At 35.6% G+C, this 18,671-nt stretch overlaps 1 protein-coding gene across 10 annotated transcripts in view; it reads left to right on the top strand.

The window, feature by feature from the left end:
• The first annotated feature begins 567 nt into the window (after positions 1–567).
• LOC131434665 (uncharacterized) overlaps positions 568–18,671 on the top strand; it is a 49,508-nt gene continuing 31,404 nt past the window's right edge. Inside the window, exons 1-2 of one of the 10 annotated variants that reach the window (XM_058601626.1) lie at positions 568–684; positions 8,011–8,478. The gene's annotated coding sequence lies outside the window, so the exon portion shown is untranslated. Of the gene's footprint in view, positions 952–1,020; positions 1,147–8,010; positions 8,483–18,671 lie in introns of those variants that run through there. The other 9 variants (XM_058601625.1, XM_058601630.1, XM_058601635.1 and 6 more) reach the window with 9 other exon arrangements.

The following is an 18,671-nucleotide window of genomic DNA, read 5'->3' on the forward strand; positions in this document are numbered from 1 at the left end:
CTATATCCAAAGATCGACCTGACCTGACTTGATATTTTTTTCAAATTTTACTGAACTTACCCCAAATATTTTTGCAATTTCTGAAAGCAAAAATAGACGTTATCCGTTGGGCTAACTCAAAAATGGCCAAAACCCATATGGGACCGATATGCGAGTATGGACAGTATATTGCAGTATCAATAGCTTGTACTGTAAAACTTGAGTGCATATGTTTAACTCATTACCTAGAATTCTAAGCTCTCGAAAATCGTATAGCGCATTTTCCAGGCATTCGTTCTACCGTTAATCACGTTATACTGCATCAACAGGCTGCCACTCTTGTGGACGGACTGCTGGGCACGAAGAGTGTGAGAAGCGTAAGAAGCAAGGTCCAAATGGAAAGCATGCTGTGATAACCAAAAACATTCTCGGCACTGTTGGTTGTTACGACGCCAAAGCATGACGTTTGCTCTCGCAGAGAACTCAACTTTTCCGAAGGGAGAGAGAGAGCGTTTTTCCAATAGCGAGAGCGAGTGTGTCGGAAAAGTAACGTTCCTTGTTTTTCACAGTCCTCGCGCATATCGAATATTTTACTCGAACACCGTGCAAGTAAATCAATTTTCGCTCCGTCGCCGTTGTTAACCATTGGCTTAATTTGCTTATTTTTTTATTGTTTTTTCACTTTATATGGATTGGTGAATATCGGTAAATAAAGGAAATTGGATGTTCCTTTGCGGATGGGGAATAGATTCTTCACTAACCTCCTGAGACGCCAGGTGAATTCAAGGGTGTATTTGGGAAAGCCATTATAAGCACTCTTCAGCCCTGGATCGAGTGTGAATAGTGCCCAGGTCAGTGTTCCGAAGTGCTATCAATACAAGTGGTCATGGAGAAGAAAGTGAAGTGCTGCGAAAAACTCGAATGTTGTAAAGCGAGGCAAAACTAAAAGGAAAATATGTCTTTCTGAAACCAGTATGGAATATGTTAGCTGATTGTAGTGAAGCTGTTTTTCCCTTATCGGATCCTGTGTTGTTGTGTGTCTATGGCCTTGGTGAAACGATAACGAAAGGTTAAAAATTCTGAACTGAAATCCTAACAGAAGGGCGGTATTGGGAATAGGAAGCTGTGTTGAAGTGCTCCACAAAACTGACGAGACAAATGTTCGAGGTGAAGAAAATTAGGACGGAGAGAGTTTTCGCTCAATATCACCAATATCTGGTTTGACTGACGCGTGTAATGTAAAAACTCTTCACCTTGCGTTTGTGTATTATTAATTGCTCTCAGTAGTTGCTCATCGTTAAAATTTTAATTGATGAAAGTCTACTTAAACATTTGCCTAAGCCTGAACCTATTACATCAAGCTCAAGTTGACTCACTGCTACTTGACTAGGAATCAATAGTTTATTTAGAAAAAAGAAACTTTTCGGTAAATGCGTACCAAGCTGTCGCCGAATTTTTTACTGATTTGTAAACGGCTAAACATGGAGTAATCAATCTAGTAAAATAATATTTTATGTTATTTTCGATTTAATTCGAAACTATCCTAGCTTTAACTCTAATTGGTCTTAAAAGGGTTTGTTTGAAATCGAGTCTCAGCTATAAAGTTTCAACACTATTATACAAAAAATTGGGTCAGTTTCGAACTTACACTACCTTTGTGAACCCAAATCAGTTTCGTGAAAAATGTTTATTCAAGCAAATACCCTAGGTCAGTTTTTCAAGCGAATACGCGAAATATTTGGTCGACTTTTGATCCGAGGCCGAAGGCCGAGTGCCATATACCGTTCGACTCAGCTCATCGAGATAGTAAAATGTCTGTGTGTGAATGAAAGTGTGTGTAACGCAAATATGTACTCAATTTTCTAGGAAATGACTGAACCACACTAAGATTCAAATTGACGGTCGTAAGGTCACATTGGATTTTTGTAAAATTTGAAAAAGAATTCGGCTTCCGGTTCCGGAGTTACAGAGTGATATGTGCAAAAATGTAGAAAATTATACACTCAAGAAAGCGAGCTTGTACACTTATAGGGACAGTTGCTCCCAATGAAATATAAAATCATCAATAAATGGTTACAACGTGTTCAAATCTTGAATTGAGTTGGTCTTTCAATGCGTTCAATATAAATGGTTTGTCATACTGAAGACTTTCGCAAGGGGGAAGGGATAAGGGGGAATCAGGTATACAATTTCTTCTTATTTTTATATTGGTGATTGGATGCATTATATCTCAAGAAATATTTGTACTTTCATACTTGCCGGATTTTAGTTTCTACGCGACCCGAGTACGACCGAATTTCTAACTTTACTCTCTAATTCTATTTATAGGACTTTCAACACAAGTACAAACTTTTTTGGTCGATTGTCCAGTTTTAATATATCATTATTTCTGCTGCACACTAAATGAAAATCTCCAAAATTCGTGAAAGTGATTATTTAAGATCATTACCAAATGTTAATTCAAGATCTAATTGACGACTTTTGAATTTAGAACTAGAAAATTTGTGTGAATATAAGTAAATATATGTATTTGTTTTTTTTTAAATAAATTCGATTTTAAATTTGGAACACCATCTAATGGGAGTCACGTTTAACCTTAGGAATGAACCACCACGTTTAACCTTAGGAATGAACCACCTAAATATTTTTAGAAAGACGATTTTTCATACGATTTTTTGAAAAAAATTAATTGAAGTCACTCCGCGGTTTATAATAAAAGCTTTCGTAAAATTTCTATATAAAGTTTGTTTTTATGCACAGTTCGAAAAAATCTTGTAATTTCACATCATATAAGCTGCACATAATCGGAGCGTCATATTTCACACAAATTTTTATTCAAGAACATGTAAAATTATGTGATTTGAAAATTACATGGCTTTAATTCGAACGAAATAAAAAACAAAAGATCTTTAGCACCATTACGACTTGAACCGAGAAACATTAGATCACAAGCACATCGGTTACTCGGCTGAACCACGGAGCTCATATCTGTTCGTTGAATAATTGATACATATAAATCCAAACAGTGGCACTTGGTAGCCGAGTGCAAATTACATTTGGAGCTCGTAAATTTTGTGTGAGTGGAATATTGCGTCATTTGAAAAATTAAGTAGTTGTGAATTGTATCGTTTGTAGAATTCTGTCGCCAGTAAAAATCATAATTTTTTTCTGTGTGATTTTAAAAAGCAGCCCACTGTGCTTTTCACTATTTTGCTCTTCGAAGGCATTTGAGACATTAGTGATTATAAAATGCGGGTGGGTCATGTCATAGACATAACTGGATGACGTGAATGCGAATAAAACTGACACACTTCCGAATATCCGTTAGCTCGATTGTGTGAATTGTGCAAGGAAGACATATACGTTAAAACCCTTTATTTAATATCATACGAAAATCTTTGAATTTGTGGCAAATGTAATCAACAATAAAATATTTGACACCACTTGCACACTCACGAGTCCACAAAACGCATTCGAACCAATACACGCAAATTTTTAGAAGCTGACTACATTCACATCCGATTTGAATATTTCAACAGATAAGTAATTCCTATTGTTCACAAAAGTGCACAAAGCTAATCAAATTATTTTAATTTTGCACTAAACCGATGATTTTTATCTTCGATTTGCAAAAAAGTAATAGTTTTTAGATAATATTTGGAGTAATTAGAAGGGCTGATGCTTTAGAGTATTCTAAAACTATGATGGTTATTATTTCCTATACTTTCGAGATGTGTATTGGACTTATTATTATTTAACCTCTATTTTACCCTTATTATTTAACCTTTCTATAACCTGTATTTGTCGTTCGCCATAGTTGATATCGTGCTTTATAAGGACAAAGTTTCATTTCCAGCGAGCCAATGTTATTTGTATTCTCGTCAATCCTGTTTTGTCTCTTACTTTACCAACCCACCATTTTATCCGAGTTTTGCATTTAAAAATACTTAATCGGAGTTTCAAACTTAGTTACACTTATCTGATTATAGTAATGAGCTAACTCGCTTCTGTTAACAATTTGTACTTTAATTTTCTACTCATGGCATCACTGTGAGTGCCGACCGTTGTACCGACGCACAGTGGGCCGAGTATCATACACCTCTCGAATCAGTTCATCGAAATCGCAAAATGGCGTAATTGTGCCAAAATATACACATTTTCCGAAAAGACTGAGAAGATTTTCGTTAAATTTTTATCCAAAGGAAAGGATTTGCAGTCCCATAGATTGCTTTTTATTTAATCCGAATTCGTTTTTTCGGTTTCGAAATTCCTAAGAAAGATGTGTAAAAAATGAAGAAAACATGCACTCATCTTTCTCAGAGATGGCTGAACCGGTTTTCCTAAACTTAGAATCAAATGGAAGGTGCTCGTAAAAAAGTTTTGAATTTCATCTGAAGTCCGGTTGCGGAATTACAGGGTGTTGAGAGAAAAAAGCGCAAATTTCAGAGTTTGTTTTTATTAAACGAAGTTGTAAAGATGAGCAATTTCCTCGATAAATAGTTAGTCAATTCCGCTTGTTCAAAGGTCATGTTCGCTAATAACCACTCATACTGGCTCCTAATATACCGGTCTTTGAATTTCGGTTCCGGGAATAATGATCAAAATCGTCAAAATGAAATTTTTAAACGACTTTCGTAAGCATAGATTCAGATGAAAGGTCTTATGATTCAAAATTCCTGAATTTTATTCTGATCTTATTACCGGTTTCGCAATCACATTAATTATGAGTTTTGAAAATTTGAAACCGTTATTTATGCAAAAATCATGCCAAATTTCCAAAATAAATCTTAAAATTATTTTCAATTACCATATGTGCTTCAAGTTGGTGCCAAACATAACGCTCTTGTTTTTATTCTTCAATTTAAGAACAGTTGAACGAGCACAAAGGTGAAGCCGGGGTAGAATAAAACGAACATAGTTTCAATAATATGAGAATAAGACCAAGATTAGGCGTGGTTTCTACTGGACCCAAAGCTATTGATCTGCATAAACCATTGCAAGATACCTTAGATAACTTGTCCGATTGGGCTGTTCATCTTGGTATCGAATTCTCTGCGGAGAAAACAGAGTTAGTCGTCTTTTCAAGAAAGCATGATCCCGCGCAGCTTCAGCTCCATATGATGGGAAGAATGATCCAACAGGTTTTAACTTTTAAATACCTCGGGGTGTGGTTCGATTCCAAATGCACGTGGGGAGGACACATTAGGTTTCTGATAACAAAATGCCAACAAAGAGTAAATTTTCTTCGAACAATAACAGGATCTTGGTGGGGTGCTCATCCGGAAGATCTAATAAAATTGTATTAGACAACGATACTTTCAGTGATGGAATATGGATGCGTTTGCTTTCGTTCCGCTGCAAACTCTCATATTATCAAACTGGAGCGAATTCAGTATCGTTGTTTGCGAATTGCTTTAGGGTGCATGCATTCGACACATACAATGAGTCTTGAAGTTCTGGCGGGAGTTCTTCCATTAAAAGATCGATTTTGGGAGCTTTCATCACGCCTGCTAATAAGATGTGAGGTGCTGAATCCCATGGTAATTAATAATTTCGAACGACTAGTCGAGCTTCGATCTCAAACAAAATTCATGACAGTATATTTCAACCATATGTCACAGGAAATCAACCCTTCAAGATATATTCCTATCCGTGTCAGCCTCCTAAATGTCCCTGACTCAACTTTATTTTTCGATACATCCATGCAGCGCGAAGTGCGTGGAATCCCGGATCATCTACGTTCGACGGAAATCCCAAAAATATTTTCAAGTAAGTTCAGGCATATTGACTCTGAGAAAATGTTTTACACGGACGGATCGCGAATTGAAGAAGCGACAGGGTTTGGTATGTTCAACAATAATGTTTCGGCCTCATTTAGGCTTCAAGAACCTGCATCTGTTTATATAGCAGAGTTAGCAGCAGTTCATTATAGTTTGAGTGTAATCGTCACATTAATTCCAAACCATTATTTCCTCTTCACAGATAGTCTGAGTGCAATTGAAGCCATTCGCTCAATCGCTGCTGGCAAAAATGAACCGTTTTTCTTGGGTGAAATAAAACAGTGTCTGAACGACATATTGAATAATAATTATCTAATCACTATAGTCTGGGTCCCGGCTCATTGCTCCATTCCAGGCAATGAAAGAGCCGATAATTTAGCCAAACGTGGTGCTATTGAGGGTGAAATTTATGAGCGACCGATTGCTTTCAACGAATTCTATAGCTCGTCTCGCCAAAGAACACTTGCCAGCTGGCAAGCATCTTGGGATAGAGATGATCTGGGTCGGTGGATGCACTCAATTATTCCGAAAATATCGACAAAGGCATGGTTCAGGGGACTGGATGTGAGTAGGGATTTCATTCGTGTGATGTCCAGACTCATGTCCAATCACTACACGTTAGATGCACATCTCCTTCGAATTGGGCTCTCCGAGACTAATCATTGTGCTTGCGGAGAAGGTTATCGGGATATTGATCATGTCGTTTGGACATGCGTGGAGTATCGTGATGTCAGATCTCAACTAATAAATTCTTTGCGTACCCAAGGTAGACTATCCAATATCCCAGTTCGAGACATTCTTGCTTGTCGTGACCTTTCATACATGAAACTTATTTATCATTTCATAAAGAAAACTGGAGTTTCAATTTAATAAAGGCCCCTTTCAAGACTTAGTTCTGATCCCAGCTGCGTCCATGAGTTCAACCAATAGCTAAATTAGAATAAAAATAATGTAATGATACAAACAAACTCGAAACAGTTTATGAAATTATTAACAAAATGTCTGAAAATAACAGCTTATTTTATAATTTATAGAAGTTAATCGTTTGGTTCAAATAATATTTCCGAGTAGATTTCATAATTAATGACGAGTTACCTAAGATGATATTTAAGTAATAAGAGAATATGTTTTAATAAATGCAAAACGTTGTGACTATGTTAGAATTAAATTAGAATAAGAATATTATGTAAAAGTGATGCTACGGCGAAGAAAAACTTATGTAAATTGCCTTAAGAAATAAACGTATATATGAAAAAAAAAAGACCAAGATGAGAATGACATGATTACACCACTAGCTGAATTAAAGTGGATTTTTTTGGTTCAACACGATTGTACTTCTTTACTGTGAATCGAACTCTTTGGGATGGTTGTTATAAAATCGTATAAACATGCTAATGATTTCATATTTTGTATGATGATGTCGAGGATTCAAGTGGTACAATTTTCACCTCCCGATGTTTGTATGTGAAATCGAACAGTTATCCAATGTACACACAATTGCGTGCAAAACATTCGCTCAGAAAGTTTGTAACACCTTTTGCGATTAAAACTGCAAAAATAATAAACATTCGCGTTTCAAATCGAGATGTATACATGATGGATTAAGTAAACAAATCCGACCACAGTAATTAAGTTTCTACTAGTGTGCATTAAAACGAATAGCGGCATGACGAAAAATGTTTGAGCACTTGTTCAAGAATCGACTTAGTGTATTTGTGAATCATGTAGCCGTATTATATTGAAGTTAGTTCCTACGGTTGCAAATTGCTTTTGAGTTTTTTTGATTGATTTACTTTCTCATTGTCATAATATTTACGACAACTTCTACTTAATTATGCTTCTCTAGAACAGTTCAAGAGATCCTTTAGAAACCTGTTATGTGTTGCATGATTTTAAAATCATCTGGTAATTTTATCCTCCTAGCCAGGCTAAAAACCTACCGAGAACAGGAAGGTTTTATACACAGATTTCTGGAAATACGGCCTTCAACATTTGCTGCGTTTTCCCTTCTAACCGCGTCGTCGCCTCACCAACAGACGCCACCGGTCCGATACTCGATTGTGCAGAAACATTTCGTTGGAAAATTGACACACACATTCACGGAGTATGCTATCAAGACCAGTAATTTTGAAAGGGAAATAAGACGTTACAGGGCAGGGTTGGGTTCAGACTGGCGGCAAACAGTTTCTATAATCACCGTCACTGAGCCAGCGGCAATTTCAAGATATGTATATCCATTTCGCATTCACAGGAGAAAATCACCGTAAGGATAAATGTAAAGCGGAGACAAATGGAACATAGCACGGAAGAAGGAAAAAAGGATTATTAAAGAGACCATAAGCTGTATCTGGTATTTGAAAAAACGATTCGAGAGATTAGTGTCGAAAATAAAACTTTGATGTGAGGATTACACTTTGGTTGAGAAAATTCGAAATTGCCGGGAAAAGCTAAGGTAGCTAGCCAAACAAGGCTGCATATTACGATGGGTATACAATTTTTGTAAAGGATAATGTCGAGTTTTGGATTCAGGAGCCTCTATTCGTAATGTTTCGGTGGATTATGATGTTTGTTTGTGTGTCTCGACTGAATACGATGACAGGATGACGACGATCGAAAAAGCGTTCTTCAAGCATGACGAAAACAGTACAAGTTGAAGCTTTCTTCAATGCTGTGCAGGATTTCATAGATAACAACATTTGCCGTTGTCGAACTTCGTACGGTAGGTAAAAACATGATTATACAAGTATCTTATTTCTTAAGTAACTCAAAAGCGTCTTGCTGCTTAATAAATTTTATATTATCACCGTATAGCTGTTAGCTTACTCGCTAAAATTCAGTTAACTGGAAGGATATGGAATTGTTGGAAAACCAACTTTTAATAGGTGCCGTTATACAGTGGGGTCTCGTAAAACGCGGATTCGTTATTGCCGGATAACCGCGATAAACGGGACCCAGAGCATATGGGATTTCGAATGATTGGGGCTGTGAACGGTTATCACGCTTGTTGTAGATACTTAGACCAACAATTTAGTGTAGTTTTACAGACACTTAGTTGAGAACTGCTCCGCTAGGGGCGCTTTGAAAAATGCATGATATAAATCATCCGCTTAACACAGACAAAACGATTTGAGCTTCAAGTAACTCGCAAATTAGGGGAAGATGGTGTAAAACGCACCTTAGAGGCATAATGCACCGATGGTTCAATCATATCTGGAAAATTAAAAAAAAAAAAACAATTATGTATGTCTCTGTTATAAGTAATTTTTGATGTTCGTTCCATAGTAATTTTCTAGGGTGAGGAAGACGATTTTAATTGTGTGACCAGTGAACTTCTTTGCCAATCATTCGGGTTTCTAAAATTAGTTCTAATATAGACGATTTTGAAATTTTATAGAAAAATTGCCAAATTTGAAATTTTCTAGAAATCGCCAAATTTATCGTCTCATAGTTTTGGGGGTAAAACGACCCAAATTGTGTGAGGCGAAATGCTCAAGAATTCGCTTACAAAATTTTTTCATAAGTTATCAATTTAATGAATAATAGTGAACAATCTTTCACCTGGCAAATATTTCGTCAACGAAAAGTCTAAAGCTTTCTTTAAATAAAAAGAAGAAGCTTTATGAGGGTGCATATTGCCCCGTGGTTGTCATGAGCTTTAATCCGTTGTTTTTATGGATGTTTACCCGTTGTTTAAGATCATCCCGCCTCTATGTTCAGATAATCGTCACTTCGCGTAATTTAAAATGTATATTTTTCATGTTTTCCACGATCGGGCGTCATGCCTCGCATATATTTCAATAGACAATTTTTAAGGGTTTTGGAAAATAAGATATTTTATGTAGTTTTCAATGCATTCAGCGAGTATTAGTACGTAATTTTGATAAATAATGATTACGGATGATAATCATGCATTAAATTCTTCCGTGTTATTCGCTATAGTCAAGATATAGCTACATTTCCTTAGGGGGTGCGTTTTACTCCATCTACCCATATAGTATTTTGAATAATGCGGGAATTCAAAGTTTGTCAAACAGCAAAAATATCAACTCAGACTTACTCCATCCGATGTAGCTAGCGTGCTTAAATACAAATATCAATTATCAGAATTATGTTCTTATAAAAAAACTAAAAGAGCGGTTTTGTTTGTTGGAAAGTTGTTAGGAATGTTATAGTTTACATTACGAAAACTATGTTAGTTGAGAACTTACCCACAGAATGGCTCTAGTGTGATCACAATCTTACGATATAAAATTTTTTATGTGATATCTCTAAAATCTGATGATATAGATTGACGGTGTTTTCGGAAAGAAAGTAGAGGAGATAAAAACAAATTAAATAGTGTGAACAATTGTAAAAATTTTTCTCACTTGGCGACGCTGGTGTGCAATTCTGGGTTGGAAATTCCTGTAATCTTGATTTATCTTGATTTATTAGGATCGTTTTTTCGATGGTTTACAACATTAGACTAGAAGATTGAAAAAAGCTTGTGTGTGATAATTTAAAAGCAGTGTATCTTCCTCAACATTGCTTGGAATATCAAAAAGTATTCGATAATATGAACAGTAGCTCAGTATTCGAAAAAAAGGTTGTGCTATTGCGATCATGATGACTTAGAAAGCTATTTTTTGGGAAAATTATATTTGTTTGTTTCGTGATTTATTCTAGTTGACGGTAGAGATTTCTTTTACAATGCTTGTGTCCGCTGTCGCGGACAAACTTGATAAGAAATATGATTACTTTTATGGGATTTCTCAAGTTTCGAAATTTGCGGTTTCTATACAGTTTTCTAAATTGTTCGGTTTTCTAAAATAGCTGTTATTTCAGAGGATTCGCAAAATGATGCGAACTCATTTGCTTCCCTCCGTCATAAAATGATTTTGTGCCATGCGATTCTCTAACAAATCTACTAAGCATACATCCTACGCGACGCTATCGTAATTGTGTTAGTGTGTTTCTGCAGAATTACTTTCTCGCATACATACTACTATACAGGGTCCGGCACTCGAAGTGTAACCAATTAAAAAGGCCATAAATTCAGTTTGGAAAATTACTTTTACTTAATTCAAAGTACAAAATGTGTAAAAATAATACAAAATTCAGAATCAATTCACTTTTGCTCGATATGACCACCTTTTGCCTTGACTTGATGACTTGAGAGAGCGAAGGAGTTGCTTCGTTTGGCCGAATGTGACTTGCAGGTATTTTGGCCCACTCGCGGACAATAACTTTTTTCAGCGCCTCGAGACTGGTGTATCTTTTAGTTCGGACTTTGCTCTCTACAATGGCCCAAAGAGAATAATCCATTGGATTCGCATCTGGTTAATTCGAGAGCCATTGTGTGAACGTGATGAAGTTCGGAACGTTGTTTTACAGCCATTCTTGGTTCACTCGAGCTTTGTGAGACGGTGCCGAGTCCTGCTGAAACGTCCATGGTCTGCCACCGAAATGTTTGTCTGCCCACGGCTTCAAAGCAACCTCCAGAATACTTTCCCGATAGTATGTCGCATTTACCTTGACGCCAGGCTCGATGAAAACGATTGGAGAGCGCCCATCTGCGGTTACAGCGGCCCAAACCATTATCTGTTGCGGGTGCTGCCTCCTGGTGGCCAATCGATGACTCAAATTCTCGTATGAACGGTCGGTCAAGTAAACCCTATCGTTTTGAGAGTTTACGAATTGCTCAATTGGAAAAATTTTCTCGTCAGAAAATACAATGTTCGGAAATTGACCGCTTTCGGCCAAACGAAGCAACTCCTTCGCTCTCTCAAGTCATCAAGTCAAGGCAAAAGGTGGTCATATCGAGCAAAAGTGAATTGATTCTGAATTTTGTATTATTTTTACACATTTTGTACTTTGAATTAAGTAAAAGTAATTTTCCAAACTGAATTTATGGCCTTTTTAATTGGTTACACTTTTTTTTTTTTTTTTTTTTTTTTTTTTTTGCCCTCCACACTCCCCCGCACCAAAAAGCTCACATTAGGAGCCCTCTGGTTGCGGACACATACAGTCCTCAGCTTGGGAAAAAAATTCTACTAACAAAAAAAAAACGCGATTTTATCAAGCTGAGGTTATTATAAAACGAAGAAGGCTAACTATTTGTACTAAGCAAGAGCTCCCAGTGGAATGTAAGATTCCTGTTAAGGGGCACTTAATATGTTAAAAAATAAACTGTTCTAAAAATAATATTTATGTATCCGTCTATTGGAGCAGGAAAAATCCCCCTTGAGCTGACCGTTGAACCAGTACTTACTCAAAGGGCACAAAAACCTCCTCCTCTTTTTAAATTTGATGAATAAGTTAAATGAAAGAATTAATGAATAAGTAAATGAATGATTAAAGTAATGTAAAACGAAATTTATTTCATAAATGAACAAGTGAATGAATAAATGAATGAATAAATGAATGCATAAATGAATGAATAAATGAATGAATAAATGAATGAATAAATGAATGAATAAATGAATGAATAAATGAATGAATAAATGAATGAATAAGTGAATGAATAAATGAATGAATAAATGAATGAATAAATGAATGAATAAATGAATGAATAAATGAATGAATATATGAATGAATAAATGAATGAATGAATGAAAAAATGAATTAATAAAATGAATTAATAAAATTAAAAAATTGAATACAAAACCGGTTAGAATGATAGTAACAGAGTAACAATACTTGGATACAATAATAAATCTTGGAAATAAGCACAGCACATTATTACGACAACAGAGGATACCTCTGACGGAAGCGATAAATAAAAAAGGGACTAAAAATACACACACATACACATATCCAAAAACCAGGACATACAACATACAAACCACAGCATGCGGCTGATACACCTACACAATATAATCAACTATCTTCGATTTTACATATTGTTTCAATTTAGTTTTAAACAAGTCAATATTCATGATTTGTTTCAGACTTATAGGTAGAGAATTATAGATAGTCGGACCGTAGAACGTTATCCGAGTTTGACCGAGATTTGTGGATACTCTAGTTCGCAGTAGTGAATTAGCTTGTCTGCTATTTCGCTGCCGTGCAATAACCGATAGAGGTGAATTGCTATGAACCCCTGGTTGGTATAGCGCCTTATGGACGAACATGATTGTTTGCATGTCTCTCAATGCCAAAATGGGCAAAATGCAATGACTAGTGTTGGAATACAGTAAAGCTGTGGGATACAAATGAGGCAACTTAAAAATAGTTTTAAGGCATCTATTTTGCAATATCTGAATTTTTTTCAATCTGGACTTAGGTGCATGACCCCAAACGATTATTAGATACTGAATGTGAGAATGAATACAAGCAAAGTAGAAACTCAATAAAGCCCTCCTTGGAACAAAATAGCTAACTTTGCGCAATGCGCCGGATAGTGCGGATAATTTTTTTTCGATAGCCTTTATATGTACATCCCAAGAAAGAGTTGAATCGAGATGTATACCTAGGTATTTGAAATCGTTTACTTTTTCTATTGCAATTGTCTCTAGACATGGATGAGGATGATTTGGTAGTTTTTTTCTCGGGGAATGAAACACCATGTATTTCGTTTTTAATAAGTTCAAAGACAACAAATTTGCGTTGAAATATTTAGATAGGATCCGGAGGTCGTACTCGATCAACGGGATTAATGTTTGTACGTCCTTGCACGGATAGAACAGTGCAGTATCGTCAGCAAATAACCTAGGTACACCTTTTAGATTCAAATTCTCAATATCGTTAATATAAATTAAAAATAACAATGGTCCTATGTTACTACCTTGAGGTACTCCTACACTAATGGAGCGATATGAACTAGATGAATGACCAATAGATACAAACTGTTTTCGGTTGGATAAATAGCTTTTGACTATGTCATTTGCCACCCCTCTAATCCCGTATCGATCCAGTTTTTCTAAAAGGATTTTGTGATCTAATGTGTCAAAAGCCTTTCGGAGATCCAAGAACAATGCACCAACAACTTGTTTGGAATCAATATCACCAATGAGACAATCAACCAGCTCAGCAATAGCTGTTGTTGTACTACATCCAGATCTAAAACCGTATTGGAATCGATATAAAATATTATTAGAATTTAGGAAGTCGAGCATTCTGTTCACGAGAAGTTTCTCCAAGATTTTATTGAAAATCGATAAAGTAGAGATTGGACGGTAGTTGCAAGGATCGCACTTATTTCCGGTCTTGAAAATGGGTGCTACACGGGCTATTTTTAGGCAATCAGGATAAACACCAGTTGTTAAAATTTTGTTAAATATTTGAGCTAAAATTGTTGAGAAAGAGCGAGGATTACTTTTCAGAAGCTTTGCAGAAATATTGTCATAACCATTACATTTGCTGGAATCAAGTTCGTTAATTATAACAATAACTTCATTTTCAGTGGCTGGACGTAGAAAAATTGAATTTGTGACAGAATAAACATTTTCGATAGGATTTGAAGTGTTCAAGTTCGATATTTCGTCAGCTAGAGAGGCGCCAATACTTGAAAAATAATCGTTGAATGTTTCACATACTTCCAATTCGCTTTTTGTTTTTGTTCCATTTATTACTAGTTTTATTTGCTCTTTTGATTTAGTGCGACCCATAATTAAATTAATATTTTTCCAAAGTCTAGAATGACATGTAGTACTCAGAAGATTTTCGTAATATAATTTCTTGTTTGACCTTTTCACTTTGTCAACTTTCCTGGAGACGTGTTTCAGTAATCCTAGAAGGTTGAGATCAGTTGGTTTTTTTCTTACTTTTTTGAGATAATTGGATTTAAGCTGTAGTAGTTTCCAAAGATCGTACGACATCCAAGGACAGTATTCACGTTTCACATTAATTGCTTTGGTATAAGTCTTAGTACACTGCAATAACATTGAGTTATATGTTGATATGATGTTCGAAATGACGTCTTCGACATCATCTATGGACAATAAACTGTCAATATATTGATTGAAAATTCTATTGAGCTTTCTGTGATCAACTAGATTTTTTGTTAGTACCTGTTTTTGTCTATTTCCATTCAACTTTATTGACGATATAATTTGAAGATGATCGCTTAAATTCGTAAAGATGGTATCGTTCCGTAAAAGAGCGGCATCATCGGTTTTGCAAATAAAATGATCGAGAACGTTTCCACTAGATGGTCGAGTCGGGATGGTATTAGTGCATATAAATCCATAGGACTCGAGTAGGCTACAATATCGCGATACAATGTTATTACTTGGTAAATTCATAGGAACGTTAGTATCTCCTATTATGTAACATGGTTTGTTCTTTTTGACATTTGAAAGCCAGGATTCTAACATATCATGAAATCGATTGAAATCAAAAGCAGGAGGTCTGTAAACGCCTATAATGTCAGAACAGTGCCCATTAATGTTAATCTCAATTTGGATGGTATGTAGACCATCAATAACCTCATTTTTTGATATGTTATGCTCTATACTTTCCTTAACGAACACTGCTAACCCACTTCGAGTGCCGGACCCTGTATACTAGGTGAGCAGCGATGCCAACCCTACGGATTTATCCGTAGATCTACGGATTTTTATCTTTTCTACGGATCTACGGATGGACCTTTAATAATCTACGGATTTTTCATTATTTTAAAATAATGCATTTTTTCCAAGCAAAATACGGAAAATGGTTGAATATTGTCGCATCATTTATCCAGATTTTTTTGTATGTCCAATTATAAAAACTATCAAACATCTACCGGCACTGAGTACTAATTTTAAGGAAGCCTGTCTTTATCGCTTGGCATTCCAAGCTGATGATTTTACGTAGTTTTTTTTTATTTATTGATTTACTTGTATTTGATACGTACTAATTTTCATTCTAAACATTTTTTTAGATACATTTAGTGAGTTTTTCCCATATAAGTTCACGGCAAGCTCGGCTCAAAGGAACATGTACGAGTATAATTAGACTTGGAGTCAAATCTACGGATTTGACCTCAAGAAAAAGTTGCATCACTGGGTGAGTCGCGTTGAAAGCTAGAATATGAAAACAATCACAGTGCAACAGAGAGAACGATCATAAGCGGCCCTTACACGATCATTAAAAGTGTCATTACCATCATTACCAAAATTATTTCTTCCTATTAATTTTTGTGGAAGTACTGAATATGGTCAGTTCTATTAGATGAGAAATTTTGACAACAATGAAGTAAACATTCTCTTAAGAACTATACATGAAAAAAAATTCTGTAAATGACAAAGTGTAGATTTAAATTATTAATGTTTCATTAACCTTAACGTTTCAATGCAAATAAAACTTTTTTTCAGCTAAACTAAGATAAAGAATATTGCTAATATTCTTTAATTGCTGAGGGAAAGTTATTCTGGTTACAAGCCCCGTGCTGGAGTAGTTACAAATACTCATCATTAATAATGAACGTGTAATGCTAAAAAATAATGATGTACAGTAATGTAGTAATGACGAGCGTTTAAGCAGAATAGCATTCATTACTTAGTAATGACACTTTTAATGATCGTGTAAGGGCCACTATTCTTTCTTTCGTTTCATTTGGTTGTGTTAGAGACGTGAAGGGTGCTTGAAATCAAGCAGATGGGGCATTTTGGACGCATGAAAAAAAAACTTGGAATGAAAAAATTTAATTTTCATTGGTTTTCCTTTACCAATCGTCTGCTACAAAGTTTTTGAATCAATTTAGGAACTTAACAAAATTCGAGGCTGTAAAATTTATTGAGATTTGTTGAAAAACTTCGTTGCTTAAATCCCAACATCGGATTCAAGGCTCTCTTATTGTTGGATAATGCCCCTTCTCATCCACCTGATGTTAATCATCCAAATGTAAAATTTTTATTCATGCCACCCAACACGACATCTATTCTACAGCCTTTGGATCAGGGAATAGTTCGAAATTTCAAGCTGTATTTGTTAAAGAAAATTACAGGCAAATTTAACAAATTTCTGAATAAGATAATCTGTCATTAATCGATTCGTGGAGAAAATTTGATCTCAAGAATTGGTTTGAATGCATTCAAACAGTTTTAGTTCAAATTAAGTCATCAACGTTAAAAATTGCTGGAAAAAACGACTTCCATCTTTTTTTTTGAGCCTGGTACACAAATCGATGATATTGAGAACGAAAGAATAATTTCTGAAATTAAGGATTTCGGTGAAAAGATGGGTGCTGAACAACTTTCTCGTGAGGGAATTGATGACATCATCGCGGATAAATTGATTACGGCAGAAGAAATTGTCGTTGATGTTACGCAGATACAGATGATATAGACGATCTTATTATTCCACAGCCAAGTGAAGAAATCAAATCAAAAATTTTACTACTCTACGAATTGGAGAACTTTTGTTCTTTAAATAACAACATCGAACGACGAGAACAAATGCAACACATCCTTAGACAATCTAATACACAACTAAAGAACTTATTGATTGAATGGAAGAACGATCAGAGTGAACAAAACGAACCACAAATATAACTTACTGTACGATAATTAATTTGAATAATATCTTCATTTTCGACTATTTTTGATACTATTTGTTATTTAAATAAATAATGTTAACATTTTTGGTGCATATCACCCTGTTATTTCGGAACCAGAATTCGGATCAAAATGAAATTCAGGAACTTTGTATGGGACCATAAGACCTTTCATTTGAATCTTAGTTTGTGAAAATCGGTTCAGCCCTTTTAAAGAAAAGTGAGTGACATTATTTTCATATTTTTGGTGCATATCACCCTGTAATTTCGGAACCGGATGTGGGATCTAAATAAAATTCAGGAGCTTTGGGTGGGACCATAATACCTTTCCTTTGAATCTAGGTTTGTGAGAATTGGTTTAGCCAGTTCCGGGAAAATTTAGTGACATTTTTTCACGTTTTTGGTGCATATCACCTTGTAATTCTGAAAGCGGAAGTCGGATCCAAATGATATTCATTATCTTTGTATGGGACTTTGAGACCTTTCATATTAATTTATGATTTTGAAAATCGGTTCAGCCATCTCCGAGAAGAGTAAGTGACATTATGTATTATCATCTCCACATACAGCTTCCACGATCGAAATCAGACACACTTGTATTGCTTGCCCGATTAATATATCACATCGAAACTGTTTTCACTTTAGTTACATATTATAAATCTTTGTTGTGTTTGTTACGAAAATCGCTCCATGAAATTTAACCTGTAGAATCATTCGATTATGTTATATAGATTCGGCTTGAAGCAAGTATAGCAAGACACTGAATCTTTTTAGTCGCGATGTGCGTGTAAGTGTCTCTACCTACAAGTCCACCCAATCTCAATAACAGCCAGGATTAGTAGCTGAATCGTTAAAGCATATAGGGGTGTGTGGTTTCTTCGTGAACGGCACACATTTCCATAGAACTTACGTGTGTTACATATGCGGTACCGCTTTTCCATCGTTTCGCTATCACAATACTGGTTGTGCTTTCTCAAACAAAAACCTGTTTCAATCCACCTAGTGGTGTAATAATGCCTTTCTCATGGACATTTTTCTGTAGAACTCTTCAAAATAATTTTATTCAATTCTTGAAAGAAAACAATAAATTGTCTGTACATAATCTCGTATAACCTGCAGAATGAAACAGTTTTCTGGTCGGTTAGGCCATCCATGGGAAAACGAAGTTAGTTCCACTATTGCAGGTACTACCGAAACCGGGACCCGAGAACCGGTATAATCGAGGTCGGTTCGTATGACCATCAACTAACGAGACGTACAAACTCTACTAGTTTTGAATCAAATTTAACAGATTTTATACTCAGTCATTTAGGGGTTTGGTACCTCATGTGTACCGTTTTGTGCTAATGTGCACATGACTAGTTTTTATTTTTACGTTTCGCATTCAGCTCATCAGTGCGTCAGCAGTTTATGTTGAACTGCTAACGCCACCTAACGGTTTATGTTGAACCGTT

This window comes from Malaya genurostris, chromosome 3 (assembly GCF_030247185.1).
Source record: "Malaya genurostris strain Urasoe2022 chromosome 3, Malgen_1.1, whole genome shotgun sequence".
In the NCBI taxonomy this organism is placed as follows: domain Eukaryota; kingdom Metazoa; phylum Arthropoda; class Insecta; order Diptera; family Culicidae; genus Malaya; species Malaya genurostris.